At 38.8% G+C, this 19,092-nt stretch overlaps 1 long non-coding RNA gene across 1 annotated transcript in view; it reads left to right on the top strand.

Annotated features, from left to right (window-relative positions):
* The window catches only part of LOC138439285 (uncharacterized), a 33,592-nt gene that overhangs the window by 2,057 nt on the left and 12,443 nt on the right, over positions 1–19,092 (top strand). The window lies entirely within an intron of this gene.

Here is a 19,092-nt window from a genome sequence, read left to right as displayed (position 1 = left end):
CTGTGGTTTTTAAAAATAAAAATGAAATTGTAATCATTTTTGGTAAATATTATTCAAGAAGATTCCTGTATCATGAAATATTAAAACTTGGCTCTTTAAATCACTTTTGTATAAGTATGAATTTTAATTTTAGTATTTGAAACTTTGCTAGGTGAACATTTCCAGCAGCTCAGAAGTTCTTATGGTCAATATTGGCAGGTTAAGTAGGGAAGTCTAATTTTATTTTTTTATTATTCCCGCTTGCCAAAGTAGTGTAGCAGCCATTAGTTGAACTAGAGAAGAAAAAGGGCTTCTCACCTTGGGTGGTGTTGAGTGACAGCTGGGAGTTACTCAACGAAGACTTTTCCATCTAAATCTGACTTGCTTTTTTTACTGAATATCTATATTTGGTGCTATGAGAATGTTCATTGGTCCTAAAAAGATAAGTTTAACCTGGAACCAAGGTTGAGCTATTTCCTTAGTCTTAGTTGTAGACTTGGTAGTTTGAAAACAAGATTGAATTTTTAATACTTAAAGTAGTAAAAAGATTTTAAAATTAAACTTTTTTGTCCACTCTCAATATAAATTGGGCCTTTTTCCTATAAGAATTCTTGAGTAATTTGAGGGATCTATATTACGTAAATGTTTCATTCCCCTTAAAGGAATTTTCTGGCTTAGAGGGACTAAATATGAAGTCAGTAGATTTAAATGTAATTTTCAAAAATGTTATAACTTCACTGTGCCTTAATAAGGAAAACAGACCATATTGCAAGCTAATGGAACCAAATCCTTGTGCTTTTAATCAGTTTGTGACCTCATTGTTCCTGATTGCCTAATCCATGAACATATTTAGCTCTAATTTTTCTTTATGTTCCTGTGATTCTTGAAATAGTACTTGCAGTTACTTGTCTTTGTCTGCCTTCTTGCATTTTATGTTTTCCCTCGACAATTTCATTTGTGCCCATTCTCTAATTCAACGTCCAGATTTTCATCTCAGAGCTGCAGATGCAGTGTTCAGGTTTACCAGGGACCACAGGCTTCCTGAGGGTTGCAGAGAGTTCCACACAACTTACTGACTGAACAACAGGCTTCCTGAATTCATTAAAAAAAAAAAAACAAACTAGGTACTTGATCTCAAACTGTAAAGTACTAGCTTTCAGACTAAATCAACAAGCCAAAAAAAAACCTCTTTTGACCCTCAGAGTTTCGAGTAAAGGGCTGATGATGCTCAGCAGCAAGGTGTCCTCCCCTTTCATGTGTGAGATGAGGGAAGGCTGCTAATGGGACAGAGATAGTGGTGCCCCTGCAAAGAGGGGAAAACACAAATGGCCTTAGTATTTTTGACATTCAGATTTGTCACCTACTGGACATTTTAGCCTACAAACTTCAACGATATCTGAACACCAGAAATTATTTGGGTTTTATAGTTCCTTGATGTATTTGGGGCTTATGTAATACTGCTTGCTCTGATACAGAGGACCCAATAAGTTCTGCCCTTGTGTTTTTGTCACTTGTCATTTTATGTGTTACTGTGTCAGCCACTAGCAGTTCCATGTGTTTTATGTATTATAAGGTTGGCATTCCAGTAATAGGGCTTATTAAAATGATATGTAAAATGAAGCCCTGCAGGAAATCAAATTTGAGCTTTTAGCATAAACACTGATAACCCTTCTGTCTTAAAGCTTTTGGGGGGATTTTTGCATAGTGATTGTCTGTTAACTTTATTTTTTGACATTTGCTGAAACTAAATTCATAGTAAAGAAATCATCTTAATTACATGTGACTTTCAGTGGATTTTGTTTTTATATGAAACTCCTCTGCTCCACCTCTCCCTGATTTTAATGGCCTTTAAATGCAGAATGAAAAGATTTATGTCTGAGAACTGTTTGAGTTGAAACCATTAAATATACCTTAATATTATAGTTAAACAACATACACAGCTTGTTTGGTTTAACTCCCTGGGGGTGGGTGGACACAGACTAAGTGCTATCTCACTCTCCCTGGGCAAGGTGTTTATTTGTGTTAACACTAAAATTTGTATTTGCAAGTGTTGGTCAAAAAAACTTTCCAGGGTTGTGGATACCTTCGGTCAAATTGATGTTTTTCTCTTAAGGAGAGTTAATAAGTTTGTTCCTCTAAGTATCTAAAAGAAAGTTACCTGCTCTCTGCTGTTGAAAAAGATCAAGTCCACAGTCTCTTGCCTGTTGACTTGTTTATGTTTAGTTCAAGTTTGAAACATCTGTAAATACGGCATTTCACCTGGAAACTAGAAAAATCGTGTTCTTTCTACGTGAAGCAAATAGGAAATAGCAAAAACTTATAGACCCCACCTTCTCTGAGTGATCTAGGAAAAGTATTTTATGCCATTTTTTTTCTTCAGTGCTTATGTTTGCCATAAATTCTGCTTGCTTCAGTGTTGATCTTGCACTTCTTACAAAAGAAAACTGGGTTTGGAGTTTTTTTGTTTCTCCTTTATTGTATGTATACAACTTAACAGAAAAGGGCATGGTCAACATTGTGTCTCTGAGGTACAAAATATACCTTCAGTAAACAATCTTTTATATGGTGCTGGTCCTATTAAAAGTAATTTGGTTTATGGACCCAGGGTAAATGGTATTTCATACAACTGAAAGTTAAACCAAGTTAAATTATGTGACAATTTATTCCTAGGGATTATATCATTTTAGTATATTTTATTCTCAAAAGTATTTATTTTTATGGGTGATGGTGGTTTAGTCACTAAGTTGCGTCTGACTCTTGTGACTCCATGGACTCTTAACTTGCCAGGCTCCTCTGTCCATGGGGTTTCCCAGCAAGAATACTGGAATAGGTTGCCATTTCCTTCTCCTGGGGATCTTCTCTACCCAGTGATCAAACCCAGGTCTCTTGCATTGCAGGTGGATTCTTTACCAGATGATCCACCAGGGAAGTACCCTCTCAAAGTATGTTAATATTTGTATCTTAGATTTAAAACCATATTATGGTTTTCTCTCTGCAATTGCTTTGTTCTTGGGATAGATTGGAACTCTAGCTCTAATTTCAATCAAATAATTTGCATTCCTACCATATTTAGGGCTTCCCTGGTAGCTCAAATGGATGGGAGATCCAGGATCAGTCCCTGGGTTGGGAAGATACCTTGGAGAAGAGAATGGCCACCCACCCCAAGATTCTTAATTGGAGAGTTCCAAGGTCAGAGGAGCCAGGTGGGCTACAGTCCATGGAGTCACAAAGAGGTAGACACGACGACTAATACTTTTCACACCATATTTAAGATACATGGAAACACGGAAGATAATTCCTAGCTCTTACATTTTTCAGTTAGGTTGACAAGATAATCTCCTTTGAAAAATTATATATGACTTAAGAGATATTCTACCTGTAACATAGAGGTCAGGGGTTCACTTGTACCATCTTTTAGGTAAGTTTTATCTTAGGAAATAAGAAAAGACTATATACAACTGTTTGCATTTGTAACATTTCATGAAAGATTGTATTTTTGTACTCCAGATGTGGGTGGTGTTACATAACCTATAGTATGTGATTTCTTAGAATATACCTCTTCAGAACTCCTTGGTCTATATGCTAATTCCCTTTGTTAGTTGCTACTCCTGTCCTTCCTGTTTTTATTAATTGCTTTTTTCTGCTTCTTGTTTTCCAGTGTTATGTCCACAATCACCTTTTGTTGTTTAGTCGCTAAGTTGTGTCCAACTCTCTGCGACCCCATGGACTGTAGCACATCAGGCTCCTCTGGCCTCCACTATCTCCCAGAGTTTGCTTAAATTCATGTCCATTGAATCACCTTTACACGATCAATTCCCACCCTTTTACCTATTGATGACTCCAGAATTTATAGTCTCTGAACTGAATTGAAACTGCTAAATATCTCACAGGTCTCTGAACAAATTCAAAACTGACCTTTTTTCTCTTAGCTTTTCTCCTTTTGTTTCCTTTTAATGGTTCTCTCCTTCTAGGTAAATTTATATAATCAAACCTTTTTCCAATCAATTTTTTTTTGCTTAAAACACTCGATTAGTTTGCCACATTTGAGGATCAAGCTAGAACACACCCTATGGCATGCAACATCCTTCATCTGTCTCCTGTTTATCTCCAGAAAATGAGATACTCCCTTTTTGTTGTTAATTCTGTATCTATCACACTGTCCTGTTCATGTTCTTCTTTTCCGTTATAGTTTATGAAATATTAGTAGGCAGTGTCTTATCTTTGTAACGAAAGTGCAGAGTTCCTGGCATTTAACAGGCATTTAGTTTTGGAGAAGGCAATGGCACCCCACTCCAGTACTCTTGCCTGGAAAATCCCATGGATGGAGGAGCCTGGTAGGCTGCAGTCTATGGAGTTGCTCAGAGTCGCACACAACTGGGTGACTTCACTTTCACTTTTCACTTTCATACATTGGAGAAGAAAATGGCAACCCACTCCAGTGTTCTTGCCTGGAGAATCCCAAGGATGGGGGAGCCTGGTGGGCTGCCGTCTATGGGGTTGCACAGAGTCGGACACGACTGAAGTGACTTAGCAGCAGTAGCAGCAGCAGTTTTGTTGCAGGAATAACAATATGCTCTGATGCTAACTGCCTGAACATTGTGCCATAGCATGTGTTTATGGTAATGATAGTAAGTCAGTTGGATATGTAAATGGACAGAAAATGTTCTGGTTGATTCTATACCATCATGTTACAAAACTTTTGGGGTTCTCCCACCCACCCATCCATTTAACACCTGTTTTGCCACTATTGTTGGTCCTCAAATCTGCTTTCTGCCACCTGGTCCTCTTCACTTAAATATTTGTACCTGTTATTGTACAAGCTAGGGTTTCCCTGGTGGCTCAGTAAAGAATCCGCTTGCAATGTGGGAGACCTGGCTTCGATCACAGGGTTGGGAAGATCCCAGCCCTCCTGGAGGAGGGCATGGCAACTCACTCCAGTATTCTTGCCTGGAGAATCCCCATGGACAGAGGAGCCTGCCGGGCTGCAGTCCCTGGGGTCGCAAAGAGTTGGACATGACTGAGCGACTAAGCATAGCACAGGACTAATCTGTATTCTGTTAATTTATACTCTGGTTTGGGATTGGGCTTCCCCAGTGACTCAGATGGTAAAGAATCTGCCTGCAATGTGGGAGACCCGGGTTCAGTCCCTGGGTTGGGCAGATCCCCTGGAGAAGGGCATAACAACCCACTCCAATATTCTTGCCTGGAGAATTCCATGGATAGAGGAGCCTGGTGGGCTACAGTCCATGGGGTGCCAAAGAGTTGAACACAACTGAGCAACTGACACTTCGGGATTAAACCTTGTAGGTGTGTACTGTAAGCATTCAGCCAGGAGCCCCAGTTAACAGGTAATGTGCTTTGTAGAGGAAATTGAATTTTTAAACTAGGAGGGACAGTGTGGATTTCAATAGTGGATGGGGTGGGAGCAGTGAAACAATGTATTTGCAGTCAGTATGGCTTTATGTGCAAAGGCAAAGGACAGGAGTAGAGAAAATATGTTCTAAGTATAAGAAACCTGTTTGACTAGTCTTACATGAAGTACACTGAAAAAGAGGGTGAGCTGGAACCAGATGATTTTTTTTTTTTAAATCTAGAGTCCTTTTGTCAGTGAAGCTCAAGCCGCTTATTCCTCTCTTCTTTCTCTTTTATTTTGAGGAAACAGTTTCAAAGAGGGAAATTACTGACTTGTCTCACAGAAGTCCTCAGGGACTTCACAGGGACCCAGATATTGCTTACTCACTCCAAATTGAGAACTGGACATTTAGTAAAGAGTCTGTCATGTAACATTTTAGATACCAGAGTCATAATTTGTAAATGTTCACAAGCAGCTAAACATCAGAACAAGCTAAGAATGAATAACATTTATAAGGGATCTTGATATCTGTGGGGCAAGGATATGAAGGGACAGCTGTGCTTAATCTGTCACGTGAGCTAGTGTTATCTTTGTGTTGTGTCTTACAGAAATTAGTTTTTAATGATAGAAAAGACTTGGTTTTGATTGTCTTTTTACAAGTGAGGAAATATCCATCAAGATAACTTGGATTTAAGTACTTCATTTTTCTAGGTGTGACCTAATTTGATCATGTTTTTTTTTTCCTTAATTTTTATATGAATCCTAATCAGTGAGTGCTTACGTTAAAGAAGTCATTCATGTTTGTTTTCAGTACTTTATGCATCTTTGTCTTCCTTACCTACATGATCATTAGCATAGAGTAGACACTTAATTTTTCAGACTTCCCTCTTGATTACTCACTTGATTAATTGCAATTTTCTGTAGTTAATGTAACAGTGTATACTGTTGAAATATGTGTATCAAAGTGATCTAAATTTATCCTTACCTCTGTAGGCAAGAATTAGTATAACAAGTCAAACTTTGGTATTATTGAAGCCCTCAGCCTCTGTAAAGATGACCAGTTAAATTGATGGGGAGATGAAGACTGTCTTAAAATTTCCTCACGTTAAGCTACAGAGTAAACTGAGCTTTAATTGAAGTTAGGTAGTAGATTACTTCCTAATTCATAGCTTTAGGTCCAAATAGCCTTCTCTGAAATTAAAAACAAAACAGAAGACATTAAAAGAAGCAGAGATTTATGTCATGAAAATTAAAATTTCGTGATTATGAGACTATAATAGCTATGGCATAGTTATTTCTGTGTATCCCTACCTTTTTTTTATCAGCCAAATGGGAATTATCAAATTATGTTCAAGGATAAGATCTAAATTCTGACAGGAATTTAATTGGAGGCTTAGATCAAAGTAAAAAAAATTTTTAAGGTAAATTCATTGAACAAATGGTTAAGTTTTCTGAACCAGGTACTTAATAAAATCAACTATTTGTGGAAGCGAAGCAGCTGCTTGCTTTTCTATGCATAACCTTTTTTTCTCCCACCAGTCCTTGCCATCATGTGTTCCAAAAATACTACTAATAAACAATATTTAGGTTATGTCTTCCATTTTTCAAACAGTAAAACAAATCATATGTTCCACTGGAATAAATGTTCCATTTATAAATGCAGTTTTTTCCTTGCTGTGCATTTTTGTGAAATAACATAATTTGTGTGAAGTTAAAATACAATCATTCTGAAATGAATCAGCAATATAAAATGAAGGAATTAGATTATAAAATCAAATGAGGTAAGGCTTAGAAGATGGGAAGAGAAAAAAAGAAGATGGGAAGAGGATAGTTAAGCATTCATATGTGGATTTTTAATTTTGTTCTTTGGAAAGGAATTCTCAGTGAAAAGATCTTCATATCAACCATAAAATTTGGTATTTTAGAACTCGGTAATTACAGCCAGGCCAGCAAACTTCTTAGAATTTGGGGCCCCAGATTGACTAGGTGAAGGTACATGTGTTAGGGTATTGGTCCTCTTTAGACTGAGAGCGTAAGGAAGAGTTTTGACATCACAGGCTATTTTGGCTTAAAACATGAACTTGAAAGTAGTTTCATTTTTTAGAGTTTAATTATTCATTCCCTTCAGCCTCTCCCTCTCACTGGCAGAACTTACTCCCTTGCTTGCTCATTTTGTTACAATGCATCAAAGAGGTATTGTGTACCCAAAGTTGTTAAGCTACTTGGAAGAAAGGTACTTAGAAGAACAGGATAATTATTAGTCATAATAAACTGTCTTTGTAGAGATACATGGGTGACTCCCTTATATATTAGTAGCAGTGAGCAACTAGATGGCTTCCCAACGAGCTGGTTAGATTTGTTCTAAATGAAGGACTTCTGCCTCATAGTCTAGGTCTAATGTCTTATAGGAACCTAACAGAGTCCTTGTTTTGAAGATAGGATAACAAAATTTAGGACAGATCAAACAATGTGTGTCCATAGATCTCTAAGATATGAATCAACAAAGCAAAATAATCCTGAAACTTGTAGGGTTTTTTGGCAGAATGTAGCTCTGTTAAAAATCAATTCTAAGATTTGTAACATTTTTGTAAGTTGATACATTCTGTTATACAGATCCTTCTTTCCCTAAGTGTTAGGTGAAAGTGCTACATAAAAAACTGGTAGAAATATCATCACACATTTAATTCAAGGCAGACTTAAGGTTGGTCACCCATTTGTAACAACGTAATTGATTTTTCATTGAAGACAAATTCCTATGCCCATGGCCATACTCATGGCTACCAAACCTTTAAAAAAAAACACTTAAAAAGATTAGCGTCTCTACTACGTACATGTTAAAATGTTGCATGTCAGTAGTTCCCAAGCTAGTTTGACTACTATAATTATCTGGGAAGCTTACTAACTATACATTCCGGGACTCCACCCGAGCTTCCCCAAACAGGTTGTTAGGTATCATTCGTAATTTTCTTAGAATGTAGCGATTCCATAAGAACCACAATTGCTGAACTTCTTAATGTGACCCAGGAATCTGCATTTTTGCAGAAACTTCTCATGCTCAGGTACTTCCATGCAGGTGCTACTTTGATAAACACTTATATGGAATGAGGCATTTCACTTAAATGGTTCTATAAAACTACAATGCCAACAGTTGTTCCCAACCCCCTATTTCTTTTTTGGAGAGCTTTATTGTACCTCCAACCTAAGAAACTTGGAGGTACTATTGGCATGAACCACTTAGTTTCTTCTTGGAGATTTCTTCACAATAGCGACATAATTTGTTTCCTAAGAAAATCATAATGTTCTGATGGACTTTTATCTGTAGTAGATAAGGGTCAAATCTTGTTAGCCTGGGAATCAGTCTGTCTTTTTTAGCAGTGCTTAGGTTTTTTGTGAAAAATACCTTATTTCTATACTCTTAATATATGGGAGCATTTTAAATGGGGAGGAGCTATCGGCTGTTATTTTAAACATTGTGACATTTCCTCCTACTACTATTATTGTTCTGAGATATTTAGACAATGATCTTTCAACCACAGTTACTGTTTTTTCTTAAAGGTAAAAGCAGGAACTTGAAATCTCAGAAGTGCAACTCAAGAGCAGAAAGAAGCATCCTTTCATTTAATATTAGTAACTTAAGAGTAGTTGATTTTAAGAACTTAAGATATCATGAGCTAGGACTAAGGACCCACTTCAACATAAAAAATCCAGCCCCAGTACCAGTAAATATTCTCATCATATAATTCCACATGTATCATGTTCACCAGGCAACTTTATGGACACTATTAGACTTCCTGTATAAACCTCCTTGAAGGAAATTATTGGCTAGAGAGATAATAATGTGTCCTTTCTTCATAAACTGATAAATGACCTTTTTTTCAAATACACCTGCTCCCTGGTTACTCTGTCTTCCAAGAGATACCAGTTTGCTTATTAACAAAAACAGGTTTTCTGATCTTATATTTAGATCGTTAAATTAGTATTCTTTTGACTTTAAAGAATATTTTTTAAATTTTTTAAATTTTAAATGCCAAATACAAAGAACTACAAATGACTTCAGCAAATCCATAATACAGCATATGGAGATATATATATATATATATATAGTAGATAGTATACCAAGAGTTTATGCTTCTGTCAAGCTGGTAATAAATGTTGTGTGTGGGTGGGTGGGTGGGTGTGTGTGAGGGGGAGAGGGAGGTTGTTTCTAAGAGAATGCTGACATATCTTTTAGTCTTGATACGGTCACCATATTGTCCAGAAGATTAATCTGAAATAGGATATGTAAAATTTAACTTACTCTAGATCAGAACTAAGCTCAAGGAGGTCTCTGCCTGCTGATTGTGCCAAACTAATTGTCTTGGCAGCGTTTCAGTGGATGCTGGGTAAGGACAGTGGGAGTTGCATTCGTAGGTATCACTGTTCCGATGATGAGGCGTTTGGCTATCTTAAAGAGTCATAGTTGGAGAAGGCAATGGCACCCCACTCCGGTACTCTTGCCTGGAAAAGCCCTTGGATGGAGGAGCCTGGTAGGCCGCAGTCCATGGAGTTGCTAAGAGTCGAACACAGCTGTGCGACTCCCCTTTCACTTTTCACTTTCATGCATTGGAGAAGGAAATGGCAACCCACTCCAGTGTTCTTGCCCGGAGAATCCCAGGGACGGGGGAGCCTGGTGGGAGGCCGTCTATGGGGTCATGCAGAGTTGGACATGACTGAAGTGACTTAGCAGCAGCAAAGAGTCATAGTTACTCCTTATCTTACCCTCACTTCACTTATTTCTTTTTGATTTTTAATTAACTTTTATTGGAGTATAGTTGATTTGCAATGTATTAGTTTCGGGTGTACTACAAAGTGAATCAGTTGTACTACAAAGTGAATCAGTTGTACATACACATATATCAATCTTTTTTAAATTCTTTCCACATATAGGTCATTACAGAGTGTTGAATAGAATTCCGTGGTCTTTATTATCTATTTTATATATAATAGTGTGTATATCTCACTTAATTGAATTTTTTTACTCCCCCCCCCCCAAATTAAAGCATAGATTTGCCTCAAATGGGAAACCTAAGTGGTCATGTCATTAATTATGGGATTCTTCAACTTGAAAAGCATGACAACATAAATGCATTTAAAATGTATGGATAAGAAGGGTGAGAAGAAAATAAAATTTTTTTCAGATGAGTGTATTTCAACACATCCTGCCTAATAAATTCAAGTCTGAAGGGACAAATGAGGTGTGGAATTGAGTCCTTCCAACATTCCACTATGTTGAGCATTCTTCCTGTTCAAAGAGGGATAATTTGTGAGTTGCTGCAGTTAAAAAGAATGTGCCATACAAGCACCCAAGGACAGAGAAGGATGGAGTTACTGGTGTTAAAAAGAGAAATGAGTTTACAAAAGTGCCAAATACATGAACAAGAACACACCATTAAATTCCTCTCAAACATTGTATATGAGAGTAGGTACATCTGTGGGCTGTCACAATGGTCAGTCTTGCTCCATGCAGCATAAGCATAGCAGATGTTAGCAAAGATTGATAGAATTCAGATTAGCCTGAAAACCCCCAATATACGATGTTACCTCTCCCTCCCTCTTTATGCATGCAGTAGTTTGCCCAACAAGTGACTGGCTTCTGTTTAAATAGCCTCAGTAATACTGGGCATCTCTGTGGTCAGCTCTTTTTCCCTCTGCACCTCTGGAACTGAATACATTACTCCAAATTGGTTCTGTCCCACAAAACATGATGAGTAAAATGAGGAACTGGATAGGTAGGTGGCAAACAGCAAAAGTTATTTGGGCATGTAACTCACTTGTAAGTAGACTAACCAAGTAAGCAAGAACTATTGGAGAAATTTAACCTTAATTTTTTTTTAATGTTATTTTTAAATCTTTGGGACTATTCAGAATAACTTAATAGAATTACAGCAAGTTTCAGAAGCTATTTGAGATAAAAGATGTTACATGTAAAACTAAAATACGGAGTATATAATTGTACACATTACAATAAACTTAAATCTCAGTTTGAGTTATTTCTTCATAATCATTGAGTTTCTTTTTCCCTAAGGTAAAGTGTGAGTATGTTTTAATACATGCTGTATTAATTGACCAGACAAGCACTTGGTGATATTTTCAGGTGCCAGAAAGCATGATGATGAAGACCATGTTGAAATAAATCATCAGCCAGCACTTGTAAGTTACTGTGACCATACATGCTTGCATGAAGTTGAGGTTTATCTACCCTTTATCCCATTAAGGACTAGAATAAGACTAGGCAAACTATAGCTAGCACTGCCTGTGTCTTTATAGCTGAGGAGTTAAGAACGTTGTTTATATTTTTGAAATGTTACTGTGGGGGTATGGGCACCCTATTTGACTGAGACTGTGGTTTGCAAAGCCTAAAATATTTCCTATGTGACCCCCCCTATACAGAAGGAAAAAAAAAGACTGTGGATTCCTGAACTAGAGCAGTTAAAGTATTCTGAACTTAAGACTTCTGAAAACAAATAATGTTCAAATGGTAACCAGTAAGCCAGAGAGCCTGCTGGTCATCAAGGGATCAGTTAGTACACAGGAAAGGAAGCCAGGTTAGCCAGGAGGTCAGACTACACATACCAGTAAATGGCTAAGGAATAGGCAAATAATTATATACCCTATGTCTGAGCCAGTAGATGGAATAATATGCTGTGATTAAAATGAATTTGTAATAACATGTAAAAAATGTTCTTAATATATTTAAGCTATTAGTATAATGCTTTATACCCTATATCTTGGTGACATATAGGAAGAAAATATAGGAGGTATGCACATATAGTACATACTACTTTTGTAGGGGTAGGGGTTTTACTTAGTCCTCTGCTGAGTGCTACATAGGTGGTCATACAGCAGCACTCTCTGAAGCACCATGTTGTTCAGTCACTCAGTCGTGTCTGACTCTGTTGCAACCCTGTGGACTAGCACACCAGGCTCCTCTGTCCATGGGATTTCCCAGGGAAGAACACTGGAATGGGTTGCCATTTCCTTCTCCAGGGGATCTTCCCGCCCCAGGGATCGAACCTGCATCTCCTTCATTGCAGGCAGAGTCTTTACCGCTGAGCCACCAGGGAAGTATAGTGCTGTATTTTCAAGAGAAACAAGCTAATGCGTTAAGGAAATTGTGAGTCAGGGCCTGAATCATGCTCAGTATTCAAAAATAATTAATTAATGGGACAGATGACATTAATAAATGGAAAACAATTATTTGTCTCCTCACTAGGAAAATAACCTTCAAATATGGCACTGACCAAGTGAAAGTTTTAGTGCAGTAGAACCACAGATTACTATGAATACTTCATTACTTGACAGACTACTAATAAAGTTAATTGAAGTTTAATAAGCATTGTCAAGATTTTCTTTTGAAATGATGGACTCTTCAGTGAGGTGTTGGCATTTTATAAAGCAATTAACAAAGCTATATTGAACCTAAAAATTGGTCACCAATTCATGTACATCCTATGTGTAGTTGCCTTCCTTGGGCAGCCTTTGACATATTAAAATTTAAAACAGAACTGTGCACTTAATCACACTCACCAATTAGAGAATTTAATTTACTTCATGAGGCATTAATACATAATATATACTTTACTGACAGTTTCACAGGGGGTACTGAGTAAGGAGTTTAAACTGCGAAAATTACCCTATAAGATTTTCTTCTAATTGTGGTAAAATACATACATGAGGTCTGTTATCTTAAATTTTAATGTGTACAGTACCATAGTGTTTCTCCTAAGCTTGCTTTTTTTTTTTTGCTGCTTATTTTCCAGGTGCCCTGTCTTTCTAAAAATGTCTTCCTCTAAGTCATCTTTCATTTTGCAGAACAATTTAGCACTTGTCAGCAATATACAAACTTAGCAAGTATATTCTTGTACTTGTTTAGGAAGTAGCAAATACGATCAGATTGCAAGTTCTACCTTGTGGCACTGATCTTGGTGCAAGGTCCCACTGGGTTGAGGACTGGTAGTATCAAGAACGCTATAGCTGCTTGTCACAGATGGACCCGGCTATAAAAGCAGCAGCATCTGTCTGATATCTTTGAGAAGTGTCTCACTGGATTTAGCTAACTAATTTTACCAAGTATTTGGCAAGGTGTGACTGCAGTACAGGGTCTTTTATTTCACAACTTGATTCGGGTCCTTGGCCTGCAAAGGCTTGGTTCACTTCAGTGCTTTCCCTCAACCCCAGGCCCTTGGTCGGCAATAAACAAGGTAATAAAGAGTTGTACATTTTAATCATAAATAGGTGAAAGAGAGCTTAAACTGGTTTAATAAACTTAGCATACATTATCTCTGAGTCTAAAACATCTTGAGGAAATAACAGCATTTGCACAAACTGGTTTTTCTATAAAAAGGCCACATTTCCATCCAGCACATTTTATTTGGCTGTGTTTTCCTTTCCTATAATAGGACAGAACTTCAAGAATTCCAAAGCAAATTTGCACTTTTGCATAAATTACTCAAGTTTGGTGATTGTCATGCCTCCATAGGTATTTTTTACCTGATTGTATAAAATATGGAGGGCTTGAGACTAACCAGAGAAATGATTCCAAGCAACCATGATATATTTGCTTTTAAGCCCGTAGTTCCCAAGAAGGCAATGGCAACCCACTCCACTGTTGTCGCCTGGAGAATCCCAGGGATGGGGCAGCCTGATGGGCTGCCATCTTTGGGGTCATACAGCATCAGACACGACTGAAGCAACCTAGCAGCAGCGGTAGTTCTTAAAATGGGGGTTCTGGGTCAACCTATAGCAGAATTAACTGTGGTGTCTGTTTTTGACAAACTACCAAGTTAAATCAGTCCTGTATTTTGAAAAGGTATACTCGAGAAAATTTAACCTTTTTTGAGATACTAAATTTCAATGAAGATGTCAGAGAATAATGAAAACACTTTGAAAGATTAGTTGTGGAGGCAGGAGAGAAGGATTTTGCCTGGCCAAATGAATTTAAATATTATAACAAGGAGATTAGCAATCTTTAAGAAAATTGGTATCTAAAAGGAAGTTACTTGTCTGCACAGTAGGTTCACCGTAAACAATCTGCTATTGCTAACCTTTGGTAGGCTTTAAAAAAAACTTTACAGTTACATTTGTAATCTGTGAACCCAACCATTAACTGGAAAATAGTCAAGGGGAATTCAGGTGCAAGATGCAAGATCTTTGTACATAGCAAATACAGCTTCAAAACACCTCCAGAGTGTGGATTAAAGTAGTTCATCAGAATCCTCTCACGGCGTTTCATGGAACCAGATTATTTGGGCTAAGATTGTTTCAAGCTCCCAGAAAATAAGTTTAAATGACCTTTAACATCAGTTTCTTCCAGAGATACTCCCCTAGATCCCAAATACGCAGATTTCTAACTAATTTTTTGCCATGACCTTTTGACAGCCCCATGAAGTGAAGTGGTAGTCGCGCAGTCGTGTTAAGACTCTCTGCGACCCCATGGACTGTATGTAGCCTGCCAGGCTTCTCTGTCCATGGGATTCTCCAGGGCCTTTCCAACCCAGGGATTGAATCCTGGTCTTCGGCACTGCAGGCAGATTCTTTACTATCTGAGCCACCAGGGAAGCCTAAAAATTCTCAGCATGCTGTAAATGTACATTAGAGTGCACACACGACTCTCAGGGCCGTCCCCGGACTCCTGGTTAGTAATGAGGCCTTAAGCTACTGTTAGCCCAGCACCCCGTTCTAGCTTAGAACAGCCTCTTCCCTCAACAGTCCTTGGAGAAACCAGCGGACTTCAAAGTCGAGGTGAGAACCACAGTGAGGAACTTTAGTTGGAAACGCTAACGGAGGTTAACCCTCTTCAAAGTCGGGCCAATCAAGAGGAAGGAGAGGTTCTGTCGTCCAGTTTTGGCCTTTTGTGGAAATAGGCCTTTTCATTGTATATCTGATAAACGGGCTTAATCATAAACAGTGGACACACCCAAGATCCCCTTTCTCTTCATTCAGAACTCCCTCGCTCCTGTTGGGATGGAATTTGCCCTCGTGAACTCTACCCAGCCGTCCAAACATTGGCTCCCCGTTTGGAAGAGGGAACTGTGGGTGGCTGCGCAGCAGATACAGCAAGCTCATGGCTTGACCACCGGCCCGAGCGAGTCGGCGCCTGGAGCCCGGCGCTCTCGTCGAGGCAGCCGGCTGGCCCGCGCCGAGAGGGGCGTAGCCGGGCCGCTGTGAGCGTCACAGGGGCGCCGCTCTCGCAGCGGGGAAGAGGGAGGGGTTGGCCCCGGAAAGCGGCTCTCGCGTTTCCAGAGAGGCCCGCCGCCCTTCGGTCGAGGCTGCCGGCAGCCAGCAGTTCCAGGGGGTCGCAGGAGGAGAGGGCAGGCTGCGCAACCGCTGCCCGGCTGGAGCTGCCGCCCCGCCCGCGTCGTCGCGGAGGAGCCTCAAAAACGCATTTCCTCCTCGGCCGAGCCCACTTCCGCCCAGCGTTTCCTGGGGCCCTCTAGTCCAGAGTTTTAGCCTTCTCGGTGTTCAGTGTCCTAGTTGACGCACTTTAAGGTCAGCTTCTCATTCCTTCCCAAAAGTATATAATGTACCTTACAACTTGCCGCGGTGCACACTGCTCAGTGAACCTGGCTGCACCCACCATCTTCGGAAATACTGGTAGCGGGGGGTCAGTCTGTCCATTGTCCTACGTGCCGAGTGGCAATGACTGTTGATTATGCTCTGCTAGAGGAGGCCAGAACGATAATGTCCGTGCCATGGGAAGGATCTGTATTTGAATTCTGAGTCCCGTGACACTGCTTACAAGCTGTGTCCAGATCTAAAAGATGAATGTCGCTGATTGATTTGTTGATGGATCAAATGAGATAAAAGCATACAAACCCCTTAGCATACGGGGCATAGAGTTGTATCTAGCATAAAGGCTAACTAAAAATAAGGAAATGTATAAAATAATTATTGACCATCTATTTGTTCAAATTATGTTGGTTGTGTTAGGTAAGGCTTCTCCCCGTCCCCATAGGAATGGCCTCCTCCCATCTGAAAAAGCTGGTGTTTCTTAGTATGTTACCAGCTCCCAGGCATCCTTTCAAGCTCCTGGTTCTGAAGAAGCTTCTGTTCGTATTCAACTTGACCATTATTGCAGAGCTTAGTACTGGATGAGTATTTTGTAGGGATGGTAGACAAGCCTAGGTTTGGTATGATTGTAGCACTGTTCTGTTTTTATTTCAGAGGAAAAGTGTAGTAGTAGTAGTAGTAGTAGATAGGCTTCCTCCCAAGTACATTTTAGGGTGCTAACTAACAACAAACCATAATACTTACCAACCCGTACCCCCTACCATTTGGAGCCAGGTAGATTGGAGATGGGGTGGTGAAAAAAGATCTAAACAAAGATGCTAGATTTTTTGTTAGTTGCACTAATGACTCTAGCAGTTTTCTGTGCTGCTTGTGATAATTTACAAGGAAATTATAAGAGAACTAAGCATTAAAAAATTATTTTCCACCAAAAAACTGACAAACTCCAAACTTGTGACTAATTCATTCATGATCCATTTGATCTTGAGATGTTGAGGAGTAATTAGAACTTTTCTAGGCTGAGTTGTTGACTTGTTTTGATTGATTTCTGCATTCCCAGCAGGACTCTTAAGTCCTTGCCCCTTCAGACACTATTCTCACTGCTGCATAACTAAGACAAGATCTTCAAATATCACAGTTTCTACTGTGGAGTGAGATGATCTTGTCATCACACTGGTTAAAGAGGTGGAGGTTCCTTATACTTTAGAAAATTTTTTATGTAAGTTACACTACAGTTTCTTTTAAATGACATTTTCAATGCTTAATGACATGGAAAGATGAGCATCATGTATAATTTGATGAAATCCCATATTCAAAGTAATCTCATTATTGTAAAAAAAATTAAATGTTCTGCAATGCTGAGTTATTCCTCTCTTAATATGGAGAAATAATTTTAAAAGTTATTTTGTAAACTGGGGTGGGTTGCTGTGCCCTCCTCCAGATCTTTCTAACCCAGGAATCGAACCTGCATCTGTTACCTTTACCTGCATTGGCAGGCAGGTTCTTTACCACTGGCACCACCTGGAAAGCCCATAAAGATAAATAATATCAGTTTGATAAATCAAGAAATAGAAACAAACATTATTTAGGAATCTGGAGTTACCTCAAAGATGTTGCCTCTTAAGGTTAAGAACGGGGTGTTGTTCCTTTTAATTTTAAGCTCTTGGATGTAAGGTGGGGTATTTGTTTTTTTTTTTTAATGCATGATTTACTTTGCTAAATAAATTTAAAAAAAAACTCAGTGTTTAATTTTTTTAAATTTATTTTCATCCAGATTACCCTACCCTTTTCCAGGTTACTCTTCACCACTCAGCTCGCAAAGAGAAATTTGAAAACCCAGCTGAAAGGCACTTTAAATAACAATCAGTCTCAGGTAGAAACAAATTATAAATTGCTGAATATAAAGCACGAGGATTTTTCCTTTCTTTTAATTGCGGGGCTAGAAATAAAGCTGTTTGATTGTCCTAAACTGCATCATACTCTTTCTGGGATGGGCTTCTGGCTTGAATCTTTACTGATTGTATGTTTTGTTACACTATGGGAACTATATTAGCAAAACAGTTCTAGAGTCACAGTTGTGTATTTGGCGCCCTCTAGTGCAATTTTTAAATGACAAAAGCATAGTTTATCTTTGATGAGCTGTTAACTGGAAGAGAATAAAATTTAAATTTACCTTCTCAGTGTGGCTGATCTTGATTTTTTCCGACATCTGCCAAGACTGATACCCCTCTATCTACACGTTATTTCCTAGTCATGACACTCACTAGACTGTGACCTTGTACTAACTAGTTCCTTAATCTCTGCACTTCAGTTTCCTCATCTGTAAAATGAGGATGATAATCATAAGAATGCTAACATGAATGCCCTGCACATACTAAGAACAATAATCGCTGGCTATCTTTCTTTTACACTTAATGGATCAGTCAGTACTAAACATACTTAAAGACAGTAATTGATCTTGACTCATCATAATCTGCTAGTTGGAGAATGTGAAGAATGCTAATGAGTAGCTTAAAAAATAGAATAAAAGCTTAGATGTGATTCTCCTCTCTGATCCCATCTTACTGAGTCAATTCATGCCAATTCTGAAGTCTGGAAGTGTGGTGGATATCTGCATCCCTATTTCTTAAAGGGTATATAACTTACAGGCACTGTACATTATTTCTAACTCTCAAAACCACAATCTAGTTAGGCAAAGGATATTATCCCCATTTTCCAGAAGAGAAAATATGCTCTAGGTCACCCAGATAAATGTCAGAGCCACACTTCCAACTCGAGTCAGCTAGGTATCTCATTTTCTATTCCAGAAAGCTTTTTTCACTCATCGTCCACTGAACCTCCAAGCTGGGGCAGTAAGTTCTTTCCTGGCAGAAGATTGCAGCTGCTTTGATTTACCCTTGAGGGAATACACTGCACACCCTAAGCCTTTCAGCTGGAAACACAGATCCGGCCATGCAAGCATATAAAATAAACCCGATGATGGGGAGAGGTGTTCACAATCAGATAAGCCTGGTCACCCCACACCGGCCAATGAGCTCTCTCACTGGAAGCCATGCTGCAGAATCAAAGGCAGGGTCTTGGCTATTGAAACCACATTCAGCAGCCAGGCCTCCCCAACATATGTGCTCATTTGCCTGGGACAACTATATGATCATGTAATTGCTTTTCCTGTCTTTTACCTTTTCTCCCATCTTCCCCTCACTCCCAACTCCCTC

This window comes from Ovis canadensis, chromosome 4, assembly GCF_042477335.2.
Source record: "Ovis canadensis isolate MfBH-ARS-UI-01 breed Bighorn chromosome 4, ARS-UI_OviCan_v2, whole genome shotgun sequence".
Classification (NCBI taxonomy): Eukaryota; Metazoa; Chordata; class Mammalia; order Artiodactyla; family Bovidae; genus Ovis; species Ovis canadensis.
Note: the sequence above shows the minus strand (reverse complement) of the source record. Positions and strands in the feature narration are given on the sequence as shown.